Below are 15,656 nucleotides of genomic sequence, written 5' to 3' on the forward strand. Positions count from 1 at the left end.
ATTAGAAATAAGAGGGGCATCCATCACCCCTGTTATTTATGGAGCCACATTTTAATGGATTCAACAGCTGGTTTTGTTTGAGTGTCTCTTAAGGGTGTTCAATGGAATGGAGTAATATGGCCTACAATTTTATTCATACAAAATAGCACAACTGAGATACATTGAGACCAAAAAAATGACAATTTCATTTGCCAGTAATGACTGTTATTTTCAGGAACGCTGACAATTACATTTCCTCTTCTCTACCTAAATTGGAAAAGGTAAATTGAAAATTTTCAATGTAAAATAGAAATAATGGAACATACAAATTGCAAGTACAAATGGAGGAGACCACATCAGGTAAGTCTTTCCCAAATATAAAAAAAGATTAAATGTCAGATTTTGATGCAGAATTAACAACATTCAAATAAGTTAAATTACTTGTTAAGTAGGGAACTACCTGGTAGTGACAGTTATCAGCTGAATATAGTCAGTTCAATTGTTATGTAGTGGGCCTCTTGTGGTGGTACCTCTGAGTCAGGAGAACTGAGTTCAAACTTCATTGGTTGCAGAAGCGTGTCATGACATTTCTGAACAGGTTGATTAGAAAATATCCTTAAACTATTGTGTGGGGGGCTCTTGTGGCAGTGTCTCTATCTCTGAACCAATAAGCCTGGTTTCAAGTCCCAGCTGCTTCAGAGGTGTGCAGTGACATCTCTGAACAGGTTGGTCAGAAAATATCTTAACTGTTGTGCAGGGGATCTTGTTATGCACTGGTAGTGTCCCTACCTCTAAGCCAGGAGGCCTGAGTTTAAGTTTTACCTTCTCTAAATGTGTTCCATAACAATTCTGAACAGGTTGACTAAAATGTTTTAACTGTGGGTTACTTAAACTCTGAAGTGCTAAAGTGTGGATGAGTATAGGCACCTTGCTGGTCTAACAAGAAGAGTTCTGTGGCATAAATAACAGGAAGTTTACTGTATTCCTGCAACTACTTATAGGTCGCATGACTATAACTGATATCGCTACAGAAAAGGTTAGGTTTACTTGCTCAGGTATTTCCCCATCAACTCATTCGTTACTCCAATTAAGTCTTTATGGGCTATCACAATGGATAGCTTCTATTATTCTCAATCAAATATTAACTCTTTCAGATCCATATACAAAATTAATCATTGTAGCAGGAAGCTGACATAGTGACTTATCAGAGGCTGTCAAGAAAAGACAGGTTTTTCAAATAGCATTCAGTAAGAATGCCATGGTAGGGAACTACGTCTGAGTGAAACATATATTGACAGTAATAATAAATTTGGTGCACAGGAGAATAGAGGTGCTTTAAGAAAAGTTCATTACAACTCATAAAGTATTCGTCAGATTTATCAGTACAATAAGATTTTATTAATCATTGTATGTTTATGAATAGTGGCTATTGTTTTAGCTCTAGTAAGATTAACTAATAAATAAAGAATGACAGGTTCAGCTTTCAGATTTTGCGTTCTGTGTTGTGTTGAAACTTCAATACATTTCCTATATCTAGGATAGCCATTTGTGCAGGAAGGGTTGTCGGTTGCAGCAACTTGAGCTCCAGGCTACAAACGTTGAACATCAGCTGGCATCACTGCCATGAATTCCAGAGACTGAGAGCTATGTGAGTTGCACATTCACAGATGTGGTAACTTTGCAGCTTAAAAAGATGAAAAGGGAGAGAGGGAATGGGTAATCACCAGGTAATCAAAAAGAAACAGGCAGGTAATGTCGGCGCACCCTGAGTTCATCCCATTGTCCAAACAGTATTCAGTTTTGAAAACAGATGAGAATGATGGTTCATCTTGGAGGTGTAGCTGAAGCTATGACTATGACACAAGAGGTATCTTAGTTGCAGACTGAAATTCAAATTAGACTGGGAGAGCCATTGTGATAGGCAAATACAGAGGTTTCTGCAAATGCAGACCTTAATCCAGGATGGTATTTTGCCTTAGTGGTGTCAGGGTCAACTATGGCTGTAGAGCAAAAGTAATGATTTCATAATCTTGAAAAGAAACAATAAACAACGGAGTATCTCATAAACTGAGAAAGACTGCAGAGTTCTGAGTTACATGAGTGACAAAGTATTAGTACACAGATACAGCAAGTAATTAAGAAAAATAATGAAAGAGGTACTGAACGTGAAAATAAAGATGCTAGGTTTCAGTTATACAAGTTGAGATCCTATCACAAATACTGTGTGTGGTTTGGTCTCCTTACTTAAGAGAATTATTGCATTGGATGCAATTCAGGGAAGATTTATGGGATTTATACTTGGAATGAGCTGATTGATTTATGCAGATAGTTTGGACAGGGTGTGCTTGTATCCATTGGAAATTAGAAGACTGACAGGTGACCTTATTGAAATATGTAAGATCCTGAACAGTCTTGATAAGGTGAACATGGGAAGGATGTTTACACTTGCGAATGACTCCAAATTAGGAGGCACTGGTCTAAAACTAGGGGGTCACCCATAATGGATTCAGGTGACAAGAATTGCTTGTTCTCAGAGAGTTGTGCAACTTTGCAACTCTTTGTCTCAGCAGGTTTTCAAATGGGAATTATTTAATATTTTTAATGTGGAAGTAATATTTGTCAGGCAAGTGAATCAAACTTTATTGAGGGAAGATAGGTGTGTGAAATTTGAACACAAGCAGATCAGCCCTGACCTTACTAAGTGGCAGAACAGACCCAAATAACCTACTTCTGCTCCTCATTCTTGTATTCTTATGCCATGTTTAAGTGATAATGAAAATATGAAATGGGATGGATGTATGTTGGGCTGGAAAATTAGAACATGAGGGAGGACATTAGATTCTTGGGACATTGGGGATAGCTCTGGTGAAGATGAGATCTTTAAAGACCAGTTGGATGCACCATAACAAAGATAAAACTTAGTTCCTTGTAGGCTGTTTTACTAACGCTATTGGAGAAGATTTAAATTAACTCGGCAAGGATATGGGAACCAAGAGTTACTGTTGGAAAGGTATACCACGTTACATGGAATACTGTGAGTGATAGATATCATTAGAATAGAGAGTAACATGTTAATAGGTTATTCAAATAAAAACTGGGATAGTAGCAATGTAAAGAGCAAAAAGGGGCAAAGGTCCATAATGTGTTCAGGAGAAAGGCAGCACTGTTAGGCTCAGTTCTTGGAAATGAGGTAGCTTAAATGGACCAAGTGTCAGTGGGAGAGCACTTGGGTAATGCTGATAACTGTATTAAAACTTAGAAAAGAACATACACAAGTTGGTGGAGTGGGAGGATAGATGGCAGATTAAATTCAATGTGGAGAAATGTGAGGTAATGCAGTTTGGTAGAAAAGACATGGAGGGTACAACTGTAAAGCAGGTTCAGGAGAGGGACCTGGGTATGTATGTGCATGTTGTGGTGAAAATACTTCTCTTAAGTCTGTGGGTTTCAAGTAAGCAACAATATTATTTGAGCATATACATGGAAACAGGTTTCAAATCACCTGAGAGCCTCATTCAACTGTACAAAGTGTGCAGCACTATTGTGCCCTCATTCCTGTTCCACCAGAACAGAGTTCATCAATTTCACTTTCACAATTTATTGGCTCTCTGGTAACATGTGACTCTGTTTAACATTTTGGGACATTCTGTTCTGCATGTAGAAAACGTAAGTAAACTAATATTGTCTTCTCTTATTGTCAGCCAATAGTGCATAAGTCATTAAAGATGGCACGGTAGGTCAAGACAGTAGTTAATAGAGCATGCAGTATCCTAATATTAATCCTTTATTAACAGGAGATTGAGTACAAAGTCAAGGGGGTCATGTTGAACTTAAGTAGTGCTTAACTTTAACCTAGATTGGCTTCACCTGGAATATTGCATTTCGTATTGGATACCACATTTTTGGAAGATTGGAATGGCACTGGATACAGTGCAGAACAGGCTTACAGGAATAGTTCCAGGTATGAGGAATTTCAATTATCAAGATAGATTTGAGAAACCTGGACAGTGCCTTGAGCAAAAAGAAGGCTGAGATGAAATCTTACTGAAGTATTGTAGTTCAAAACCACTAGCAGCCTGGACACACTAAGTAGGGAAAAAATCTTGCCATTCATGATATTATCGAGACTGAGAGGGCACAGATTTAAAATAATTAGCAAAAGAAGCAAAAAATGATGTGTGGAAAGTAATTCTTCACGCAGCATATGGCCAGTGTCTAATGTACTACCTGAGAATGAGGTGGAGGCAGGTTAAATTGAAGCAGTTAGAAAGGAATTCGATGGTCATTTGAAAATGAAGAGAGTGTGGGACTGCGGAGAGAATGCAGAAGAATGGCCTGGAATGAAATACTCATTCAGAGAGTTTAGGGGCTTAATGGCCTCCTTCTGCACTCTAACAACTCTGTGATTAAAAAGTCACAGTAGTGGAAGTTACTTAAGCTTTATTCTCTTCTCCTTTCAAATGACTTACACAGTTAAAATAATGGCTGGGTCAACATCATATAACAGATGTGGAAAAATACATTGAAAACTGTATACATATTTCATATAATTCATATAAGCCAAGAGAGAAAAGGTTATATGTTATTTGGAGAATCCCTGCCAATTTGTATCAGTTCTTCTATATATTACTGCTAACAGTCAACATACTGCTAATGTGAATGCTCCTAATAACCATGATTCCCATCTAAACAAAATGGTTTTTCCTTGGGAGTGTCACTGAACAAGCAGACCTTGGAATGGAGGGTCAGCTTTCCTTGAAAGTGGAGTTGCAGATAGACAGAATAGCGAAGAAGACATTTGGTATGCTTGCCTTTATCGGTCAATGCATTGAATATAGGATTTGGGAGGTCATGTTCCAGCTGTACAGGACATTGGTCAGGACACTTTTGGAATACTGCATTCAATCCTGGTCTCCCTGCTATAGGAAGGATGTTGTGAAACTTGAAGGGGTTAAGAAAAAATTTACATGAATGTTGCCAGGTTGAAGGTTCTGAACTATAGGGACAGGTTGAATACGCTGGGGCTACTTTCTTAGATTAGATTACATACAGTGTGGAAACAGGCCCTTCGGCCCAACAAGTCCACACCTCCCCACCGAAGCGCAACCCACCCATATCCCTGCATTTACCCCTTACCTAACACTACAGGCAATTTAGCATGGCCAATTCACCTGACCTGCACATCTTTGGACTGTGGGAGGAAACCGGAGCACCTGGAGGAAACCCACGCAGACACAGGGAAAACGTGCAAATTCCACATAATCAGTCGCCTGAGGCGGGAATTGAACCCAGGTCTCTGGCGCTGTGAGGCAGCAGTGCTAACCGCTGTGCCACCGTGCCGCCATTTCCCTGGAATGTCAGAGGCTGAGGGGTGACATTATAGAAGTTTATAAATTCATGAGGGGCATGGATAAGGTTATTAGCCAAGATCATTTCCCCAAAGTGGGGGAGTCCAAAACTAGAGGGCGTAAGTTTAGGGTGAGAGGGGGAAGGTTTAAAATTTTGTCTAATGCAGAGGGTGGTGCATGTATAGTATGAGCTGCTAGAGGAGATGTGGAGGTTATTACAATTACAGTATTTAAAAGGCATCTGGATGGCTATACAAATGGGAAGGGTTTAGAGAGATATGGGCCAACTGCTGGAAAATGAGACTAGATTAATTAAGGATATCTGGTCAGCATGGGCGAGTTGAACTGGAGAGTCTATTTCCATTCTGTACAACTCTATGATTTTAGGACTGTATTAAGTGAGATCTGTAAAATGCCATGTTGAATGGAGCAACCAACCTTTTGTAATGAGTTCAGCTGAAACAATTGTTACACATTTCATGTCCACATTAGAAATTTATTTATGTTCAACATCATTGATCTCTTATGAAAAGCGTGAGCATGCTTCACGCTACCAAATTTTCATGGAGAGATAGGAAGCTAAAGATTTAGTCTCTGACATTTCTCTCAACTCATTGAGTTATCAATTATAAGGTTCTGAGCTGCCGTGATTCAGGCTGAATCAAAAATCTCCTGCTTTTGGCGAGAGAAACCACATCAAATATGTTGCCAGTTTAGCTAAACTCTGTTTGATACAATGCAAGGAAGAAATTCCAGTGCTAAATTCAAAATATTTTCTCTAATCTGCTAGTGTCCCAGTTATCTCAATAGAATATAGTATTGAGCATTAATCACTCTGTTCTGTTAATGAGTTATATAGAACATAGAACAGTACAGCGCAGTACAGGCCCTTCGGCCCTCGATATTGCACCGACCTGTGAACTAATCAATGCTCATCCCCCTACACTTTCCCATCATCATCCACGTGCTTATCCTAGGACTGTTTAAATGTCCCTAATGTGACTGAATTTACTACACTGACAGGGAGGGCCTTCCACGCCCTTACCACTCTGAGTAAAGAACCTGCCTCTGACATCTGTCTTAAATCTATCACCCCTCAATTTGCAGCTATGCCCCCTCCTACAGGCAGACATCATCATCTTATGAAAAAGACTCTCACTGTCCACCCTATCTCATCCTCTGATCATCTTGTATGTCTCTATTACATTAAGAGTGTAAGAACTAGGAGCAGAAGTAGGCTATCTGGCCCTTCAAGCCCACTCCACCATTCAATATGATCATGGCTGATCTTTTCATAACCTCAGCTCTGCTTACCCACCCTCTCTCCATAACCCCTAATTCCTTTACTGTTCAAAGAAATTATCTATCTTAGCTTTAAAAACATTTCCTGAGGAAACGTGAAATATTTTACTGGGCAGGGAATTCCATAGATTCACAACCCTCTGGGTAAAGAGGTTCCTTCTCAATTCAGTCCAAAATCTGCTTCCCCTATTTTTGAAGCTATGCCCTCCGATCCTACTTTCACCCACCAGTGGAAACATTCTCTCTACCTCTATCTTAGTTTTTCTCTTCATAATTTTATGCGTTTCAATAAGATACCCCTCTCATTCTTCTAAATTCTAATGAATATAATCCCAGTCTACTCAGTCTCTCCTCATAAGCCGACTCTGTCAACTCTGGAATCAACCTAGTGAATCTTCTCTGTACCCCTTCTTGTGCCAGTACATCCTTTCTCAAGTAAGGAGAACAAAACTGCACGCAGTACTCCAGGTGTGGCCTCACCAGCACCCTTCTAAGCTACAACATAACCTCCCTCCTTTTAAATTCAATCCCTTCAATAATGAAGGACAAAATTCCATTTGCCTTTTTAATTACCCATTGCACCTGCAGGCCAAATCTCTGAGATTCATGCACAAGGACACCCTCTGCATGGCAGCATGCTGTAATTTTTAATCATTTAAATAATAATCCTTTTTAGTATTATTCCTCCCAAAATGAATGACTTGAATAATAGGCCTAATCTACACCTACATTGTGCATGTTCCCAGGAGGAAACTGGTTTTGCCAATTGAACCAATTTTAACTTTATAGCAACACTACAACATAAACCAGTCCCAAAATCCCTTCCAGGCTAAGTAAGTGTAATTCGCAATATACTACTAAGTAAAAGGCCAAATTTCAGAAATCCAGTTATAATGAACAATAGAAAAATCATTTTTTATGCCTGACTGAAGTTAAACCAAAAACACCACAAGTGATAAATGTAATGTCATAACTTCACAGGAAATTAAATAAATACATTTTTACAGAAAGGAAACTTTGCATATATTTCTCAATTTAAAACAAAATGGGATTTGCAAATGAATTGCAAACAAAATGAACAAAAGGGAATTAATTATAAGAGTATGCTTAATTTCCAATTATTCTCATCTTCGTTACTTACTTCAAGCAACTTCTTTTTTAACCTGACAAATCTCTAAATTACAGATCTAAAATGTAGGTGCAATGTAAACACAAAATACGTACTATTGCCTCGGGGATTAGATCTTTTTGCTGTAAGAAAATAGGAACACAATAGGCCATTCAGCCCCTCAAGTCTATTCCACCATTCAGTGAGGCCATGGCTGATCTGTGGCTTAAATCTATACTGTGTATCTGCCATTTGTCCATATCCCTTAATACCTTTATTTATCAAAATGTATTTATCTCAGATTGATCTAAAAACTGATACAGCATCAATTGTAATTTAAGGATAGGAATTCCAAGCCTCTACCACCCTTTGTGTGTAGCAATGCTTCCTGACATCTGTCCTGAATAGTTTGGCCCAGTGTATGCTGCTAGATCTAGAATCTCCAATAGTTTATAAACAAATAGTTTATCTTTATCTACGTCATCTTTTTCTGTTAGTATTTTGATTAAATTATCCCTTAATCTTCTAAATTCTAAAGAAAGTAGGACAATTTATATAATCTCTCCTCATAACTTAACCCCTAAAGTTCAGGGATCATTCTTGTAAAACTACTTTGTACTCCCTCCAAGGTCAATATGTCCTTCCTAAAGTGTTGTGCCCAGATCGGCTCACAGTACTCCAAGCGAGGTCTAATCAGAATTTCGTATAATACAGCATAATGTCTGCATCCTTGTATTCCAGTCCTCTCAACATAAATCCCAGCATTCCAGTAGCTTTCCATTATTCAGCCTCAATTTGAAGTGAAATCATTCTTCAATTAAATAAACAATCATGTTCATACCTATTGAGAAATATTCTTCTAAAACATTTAAAAACACCATATTTACAAATAATCATGATTATTTCTCCTCCATTCTCAACGGAAAAAAGGTATTTGCATCATTCAGAATAGTCATATATTTAGCAGCAAAATCTTTTCAAACTATCATCATTATCCCAAATATCCCACTTTCACAGTCACGCCATATCATAAAACATTAGAATTGAACATTATATTGTTTGTGAAGAGAATGCCACTTATCAAATCTGATTTCCCTTTAAAAAAAACTCAGTAATATCAAAGACACGGCATCCGTCAGGAAATTCAAATCATGTTATAGCTGTTGTTTTGGCAAATAGCACAATAATAATGACAACACAAAATCAGTAATATTCTGCTGCTCCCACAGCAGGCTACAAGTAAGCAGATATCACTTCATGCTTTGCAGTCTCCTAGTGTTTAATGACTCTCAGGCTTTATGTATTAACAGTATTCTTCATAAAGCAGCTGCTTTTTACCACATGCTGCTGAAGATTTGTTAGCATGTTAGTGCCCCATCATGGAACAAAGCAATTTCATACAAAGACAAATGTGAAAGGAACAAGTCGATTTTATGAAACCACATCCAAAGGAAACAACTAGTTGCCAAACCCATGTTGAAATAATAGTTTACAAAAGTGCAATTGTTGTCTTGTAAACACCAAGAAAAGTATATCATAAAAGAATGTAGCTAAATCAACAATCCTTTACAATTCGTAAGTAGAATAAAAGTATAGTAAGTAGTTGGGAGAACGGGTTCTATCAAATTACTCAATGTAAGTTAAGTTTGTGTGGGATATGTGAGACAAAGATTACTGTTGGTTTAGGAGAAAGCAACTTGAATCTTTTTAAAAATTTAGGATTACAGTGTTCAACTGGATGAAAATCTTACGGTCAAAGAGGTTGGAAAGTTAATCTATTGTCCAGTATGGTAGGGTGTTGGAATTTGGAGTAGGACTCAAACACCTGGATTTCCACCTCATTTAAAACCGGCCCAATTATCACCTTGGGGTGGACAGGTCAGACGTCCTCCCACTATCTCTACACCAAATGGGGATTGGCTAGAAGAAATTCCCAGCTACACAAGAAATTCAACCACAGCACAGGCTTAATAATCTCAGTATCAGCTGACAGATATCCATAGGAATCACAAAATTTAGAATAATTGATATCAGGTAGCTTTCCAATAGTGGGATCCATTTCTTAACCATTAAGATATCTGCCTGCTCACTAGGTTGTTCAGAATGTTTCAGAAACATTGTGTGTTGTGGGAACATTCTTCAGTTGTTGCATTGGAAATGCCAGATGCATAAAGGGAGGCAACAGCTTAGTGGTGTTATCACTGGACTGTTAATCCAGAGATCTAGGCAATGCTCTGTGGACCTGCGTACAAATCCTACCAGGGAATATTGTGCAGTTTGATTTCAATAAAAATCAGGAATTAGGAGCCTAATGATGACCGTGAATTAATTGTCAGGGAAAAACTCATCAGGCTCATTAATGCCCTTTATGGAAGGAAACTGCTATCCTTACCTGATCTGGCCTATATGTGATTCCAGATCCACAACAATGTGGTTGACTCTTAATGGCCAGATAGGCAATAAACGAAGGCTGAATGAGGGATGCCCTCATCCCATGAATATTATTTTAAAAAACACTATCTGCCAAACCTATTCACATGTATAGTGTGGTCCACAAGATTAGGAGCTGGATTTGAGAACTTCATCACCATGGACAGGGGAGTTTTACTTCCATTGAACTTTTACCAGACCAGCAAGTGTGATGATGCTGGTCCTTTAACAAGATTATGTTGTTCATGTTTTTTTTCTTCAGAGAGGGAGTAAAAGCAGTGATTCCAAAAAGTCTGGCTTTCAATGGGTTTTAAGGCCAATTCGATTATAAATAACAGACACTGCCTCAGGCAAAAAGCTTTCAAATTTTGACAAAACAACTTGCATGATAAAAGTACAACACTTGTACAATGGCCAGTTCTCCCAGCTCAGCATTTCTCTGGTTTGGTTTGGTTTTAGCAGCCTGGCTATTCATTGAAAGCAGTCAGTCAGTTTGAGGCTGCTGGTCCAAGAAACAGCTACATGAAAGAGGGTGTTCCATGCTGCTATCGCCCTCTCTCTCCGGTAAGACCCTGTGTTTGATTTTACCTTTTGTGTCAAAGGATGTTTATGTGGATTGTTACAAGTATTTGGAACAGTATCATTAAGTTGAAATAATCTGTTGAGTATTTGGATAGGTGAAGCTGTTCAGTATTCTGGTCTCTTTTGTTTGAGTTTCATTCAGTAATCTTGTAAATAAATTCTGTTTGTTTAAAACTAAGTGGTTTGACCAGCTGCATCACTTCTGGAATATCTGCATTACACCTGCTGAAAACAACTAGCAAAGTTCGGGTCTAGGCTACTTTTTTGAGGTTTTGAAGGGGTCTGGCCTGGTCCATAAAAGACTGGGGACTCTTTGCAGAATGTGTTCTATGTTCCAAATTGGGATTAGAGTTGTTGAACTCTAAGGCAGTGAATGGTAGGTGTTAGTGTCTTTTGCTCTAGGTGTTGATTTTGGTTGGTTTAAACAGTGCTTGGGATAGCAATGGCTTTGTCCATCACCAAGAGTTTTCTGGGGGTGGAAGAAGTGACTTTGGTGGTTTTGTGAAAGGAGATTAAAGCCGAGCTGCTAGAATTAACAGATAAGCTGGAACTGGAGCTGCCTCCTTCTGTCAGGAAAGGACATGTAATTACAGCAATAGCTCAGCATTTGTATTTGCTGGAAATACCATCAGAAGCTTTAGAGAGGGCAAAAATTCAATTGAAAATGAAGCAGCTTGAGTTAGAGGCAAAATCCAAGGAAAAGGCAACAGAAAGAAACAGTTTGAATTATGATTAAAAGCAGAGGATTGAGAAAAAGAAAGAATTGCTTCAGCAGAACAAAAAGAAAAAGAGAGACAAAGAGAGAGAGAGAAAGAGAGGTACGGGAGACAAAGAGAGAGAGAAGAGAGAGAAAGAAAGGAGTTTGAACTTAAGAAATTGGCACTTAGACAGGAGTTCAAAAATTCACTTTCCGAAGTAGTGATAATGAGTTGGACCATAATACAAAATTTGACTTTCAAAATCAATTTCAATCTGTGAGGGATAGAAATTGGGAAAAGAGAAATCCTCACGTGGAAATGAAAAGGTAGGTCTCGGTGAAGACCATAAGGATAACTTACCACAAGGTAAAAGGAAATCCTTGAAGGGGAAAGAGAAGTTAAAAAGCTCCAGTGTTTGCACTGCAATAATATAGGCCACATGAAAGCACAGCGTTGGTGGGTTAGGAGAAGCACTGGAAAGCCAGATGTAGGAAAACAGGCTAAGCCAGTGAATTTTGTTGAAATAGTAACAGAAAGCACAACAGAGGCTGGAAAGCTGCACCAGAATTTACAAACTGATTGGAAGTTGATTAAGGAGGAAGTGACAGATCTTCTTAAACCATATTCCTGCAAAGGTAAAGTTTATTTGCATAGGCCAGGGGCAGCAGGTGAAGAGGTTACAATATGAAGAAACACAGGATCCTCTCAATCTGTGATGCTGAAAGATGAGGAGATATGTACTTCTGAAGGACTATTGCCAGAAAAAGTATGAGGAACAGGAATTCACAGTGAGACAAGAAATATTCGATTATGTACAGTTAGGTTAGAGTGTCCGGTGAAGAGTGAAAAAGTCATGGTAGGAGTACTGGACAAACTGTCAGCTCCAGGAATACAACTTGTCTTTGCAAATGATATACTGGATTAGTGGTGCTGGAAGAGCACAGCAGTTCAGGCAGCATCCAACGAGCAGCGAAATCAACGTTTCGGGCAAAAGCCCTTCATCAGGAATAAAGCTTTATTCCTGATGAAGGGCTTTTGCCCGAAACGTTAATTTCGCTGCTCGTTGGATGCTGCCTGAACTGCTGTGCTCTTCCAACACCACTAATCCAGTATTTGATTTTCAGCATCTGCAGTCATTGTTTTTACCTTTGCAAATGATATAGCTGGTTCACCGTAGGAGTGCTGCCTACTGTGGTTGAAAAGCCAGTGGAAACTCAGGCAATTGAACTATTGCAGGACACATATCCTGGGATTTTTCTGGATTGGGTGGTAATGAGGTCATAAAATCACCAGTTGAAACAAAAGAGATCAAAGAGTACAGATAAGAAAGTTGAAGTGGAATTAGCAGAGAACCTGTTTGATCAGATGGTGAGGACAAACCTGGAGCAGATAAATGACAAAGCAGACACCTTTGGCTCGGATAAATTAACTGAGTTACAACAGAAAGATGAAAATTTAAAGTAATTGTATCAAAATGCATACACAGAAAAAGAATCCAAACGTATCCCTGAATGTTATTGTCTTAGAAATGATGCCTTAATGAGAAAATGGAGACCATTACATATTCAGGCAAATGAGAAATGGGCAGAAGTTCATCAAGTTGTATTGCCAGTGGATTATAGAAAGGAGATGTTACAAATGGCACATGAGTTACCACTAGGGGGACATTGAGGAGTGAGGAAAACACAACCTAAAATACAAAAACATGTTTACTGGCCTGGACTGCACAAGGACGTAGTTGAATTTTGCCAGACATGTCATATATGTCAGGTAATTGGAAAACCACAGGCAGTAAAAAAACCTTTAATACCTATTTCTGCATTTGAGGAATCTTTAAGTCTTAATTGATAACATAGGACCCCTACCAAAAACAAAAGGTGGGAATCAGTATTTGTTAACAATGATGGATGTGTAGCACAGGCCGTTCCATTATGCAATATCACAGTTAACAGGATTGTAGAGGAATTAATTACACTTTTCACGAGGTACAAACTACTCACAGAGATACAATCAGATCAAGAGTCAACTTCACATCAAAATTATTCAAGGAAGTTAGGGAGAGCTTAGGAATAAAACAATTCACATCTACTATGTACCATTCAGAGTCACAGGAACCACTCGAAAGGTGGCATCAGATATTAAAGACCATGTTGAGGGCTATGCTCTTGCAGGAAGATGACAAGAAGATAGAAAGACCTATTGGGTATTTCTCCAGGAAATTGAACATTCATCAGCAGAAATATTCGACAGTTGAGAAGGAGACTTTAAGCTTGGTTTTGGTGTTACAACATTTCAATGTTTATGTTACCAGTAATATACCTGAGACAATCATATACACTGATCATAACCCAATGAAATTTGTGGAGAAATTTAAGGACAAACAAGCCAAATTGTTTAGATGGAGTTTGGTGTTGCAACCATTCAATGTGACAATTGTGCACGTGGCAGGGACAAGAAAACATGACTGCTGACACATTGCCGAGACTTGAATGAGAAACAGAGGAGTTCAGTGGCAAGAGTAAAATAGACTGAAACAGAGTGTGGCAGTGCATGTTTGCATGATTATAGTCAATGTAATGTATGTGTGTGTTATAGAGTACGAACGGTTTAAGACTAAGGAGTTTTAAAATGAAGCCATCTTTGGATAATTGGTTCTTTTTTTAAGGGGGGAGGTGTGATGATATGCTCCTTTAACAAGATTATGTTGTTCTTGGTTATTTTTCTCAGAGATGTTGTAAAAGCAGTGATTCCGAGAAGTCTGGCTTTCAATGGGTTTTGGGGGCAATTTGATTATAGCTAACAGAGACTGCCTCAGTCAAAGGCTTTCAATTTGTTTAAAACAACACTTATCCAATAAAATGGCAGTGGCCAGTTCTCCCAGCTCAGCATTTCTCTGGTTTGGTTTGGGTTTTAGCAGTCTGGCTATTCACTGAAAGCAGTCAGTCAGTTTGAAGCCGCTGGTCCAAGAAACAGCTACATGGAAGAGGGTGTTCCATGCTGCCATCTCCCTCTCTCTCTCTCTCTCTCTCTCCTGTAAGATCCTGTGTTTGATTTTACCTTTTGTGCCAAGGGGTGTTTATGGGGATTGTTGCAAGTATTTGGAACAGCATCATTAAGTTGGGATGATCTGTTGGGGTTTTGGATAGGTGAAGCTATTCAGTATTCTGTTCTCTTTTGTTTGTGTTTCATTCGGTAATCTCGTAAACAAATTCTGTTTTATTTAAAACTAAGTAGTTTGTTCAGTTGCATCCCTCCTGGAATATCTGTGTTACACCTGCTTAAAACAACCAGCAAAGTTCAAGTCTGGGCTATTTTCTTTAGTTGTTCTGAGGGGGTCTGACCTGGTCCATAACACAGGTTTTTTGGAATTTTGGGCTCACAGTTATGACCTTCCATGAAACAATGCTACCTGTTTAAACAAAAATGAAAGAAAAGGTAATTAATAATCTTGTAAAATAATCTTTTGAGCTAAGTGATACAAACTGACAGAATTTCATATTACATTTGAAAATGAGAAAACTTTGAAGCAAGTTTAAATTTGAATTGTGAAGGCATGAGGCATAAGTATATAGGCAATGTCCAGTCTGTAAAGAACAATTAAATGACTAATAGCATTTATACATTACTTCAAAATGCAAAAACTCAAAAATTGGCAGGCAACTATGGCTGACAAATGAAGTTAAGGATTGCATAAGACTAAAATAAAAGGCTTATAAAGTGGTCAGAAATAGTTTTGTACCAGGGCTGGCAAGGTTTTGGAATATAGAAAAGGATGACTAAGAAACTGATAAGGAAAGAGTGACTAAAATATGAATGCAATCTGGGAAAACAGCATAAAATTGAACTGCAAAAACTTCTACAGGGACACAAAAAAAGAAATACCTGCCTAAAATGCATGAGTCCATGACAGAGGCTGAATAATTAGTTGGAGAGAAGCTGAATAATTAGTTTGTGCCTGTTTTCACTGAGAAAGATTAAAGAAATGTCCTAGAAATCTGTCAAGTAGCACTCTGCATTTAATCAAATAATCAAATGTTAGTTTCCCTAAAATCTCATGTCCACAGTTCTGCAGCTTCACATGCTCCTACCTTTCATCCCTCTGCTTTAGACTATTTCAGTCCTCTTGACCAAAACCCACAAAAATCAATCTTCCAATACCAACTTTGACCAACAATAGTATCAATAATACCTAAGCCTCAGGAAATCACA

The sequence above is a fragment of the Chiloscyllium punctatum genome, chromosome 9, assembly GCF_047496795.1.
Source record: "Chiloscyllium punctatum isolate Juve2018m chromosome 9, sChiPun1.3, whole genome shotgun sequence".
Taxonomy (NCBI): Eukaryota; Metazoa; Chordata; class Chondrichthyes; order Orectolobiformes; family Hemiscylliidae; genus Chiloscyllium; species Chiloscyllium punctatum.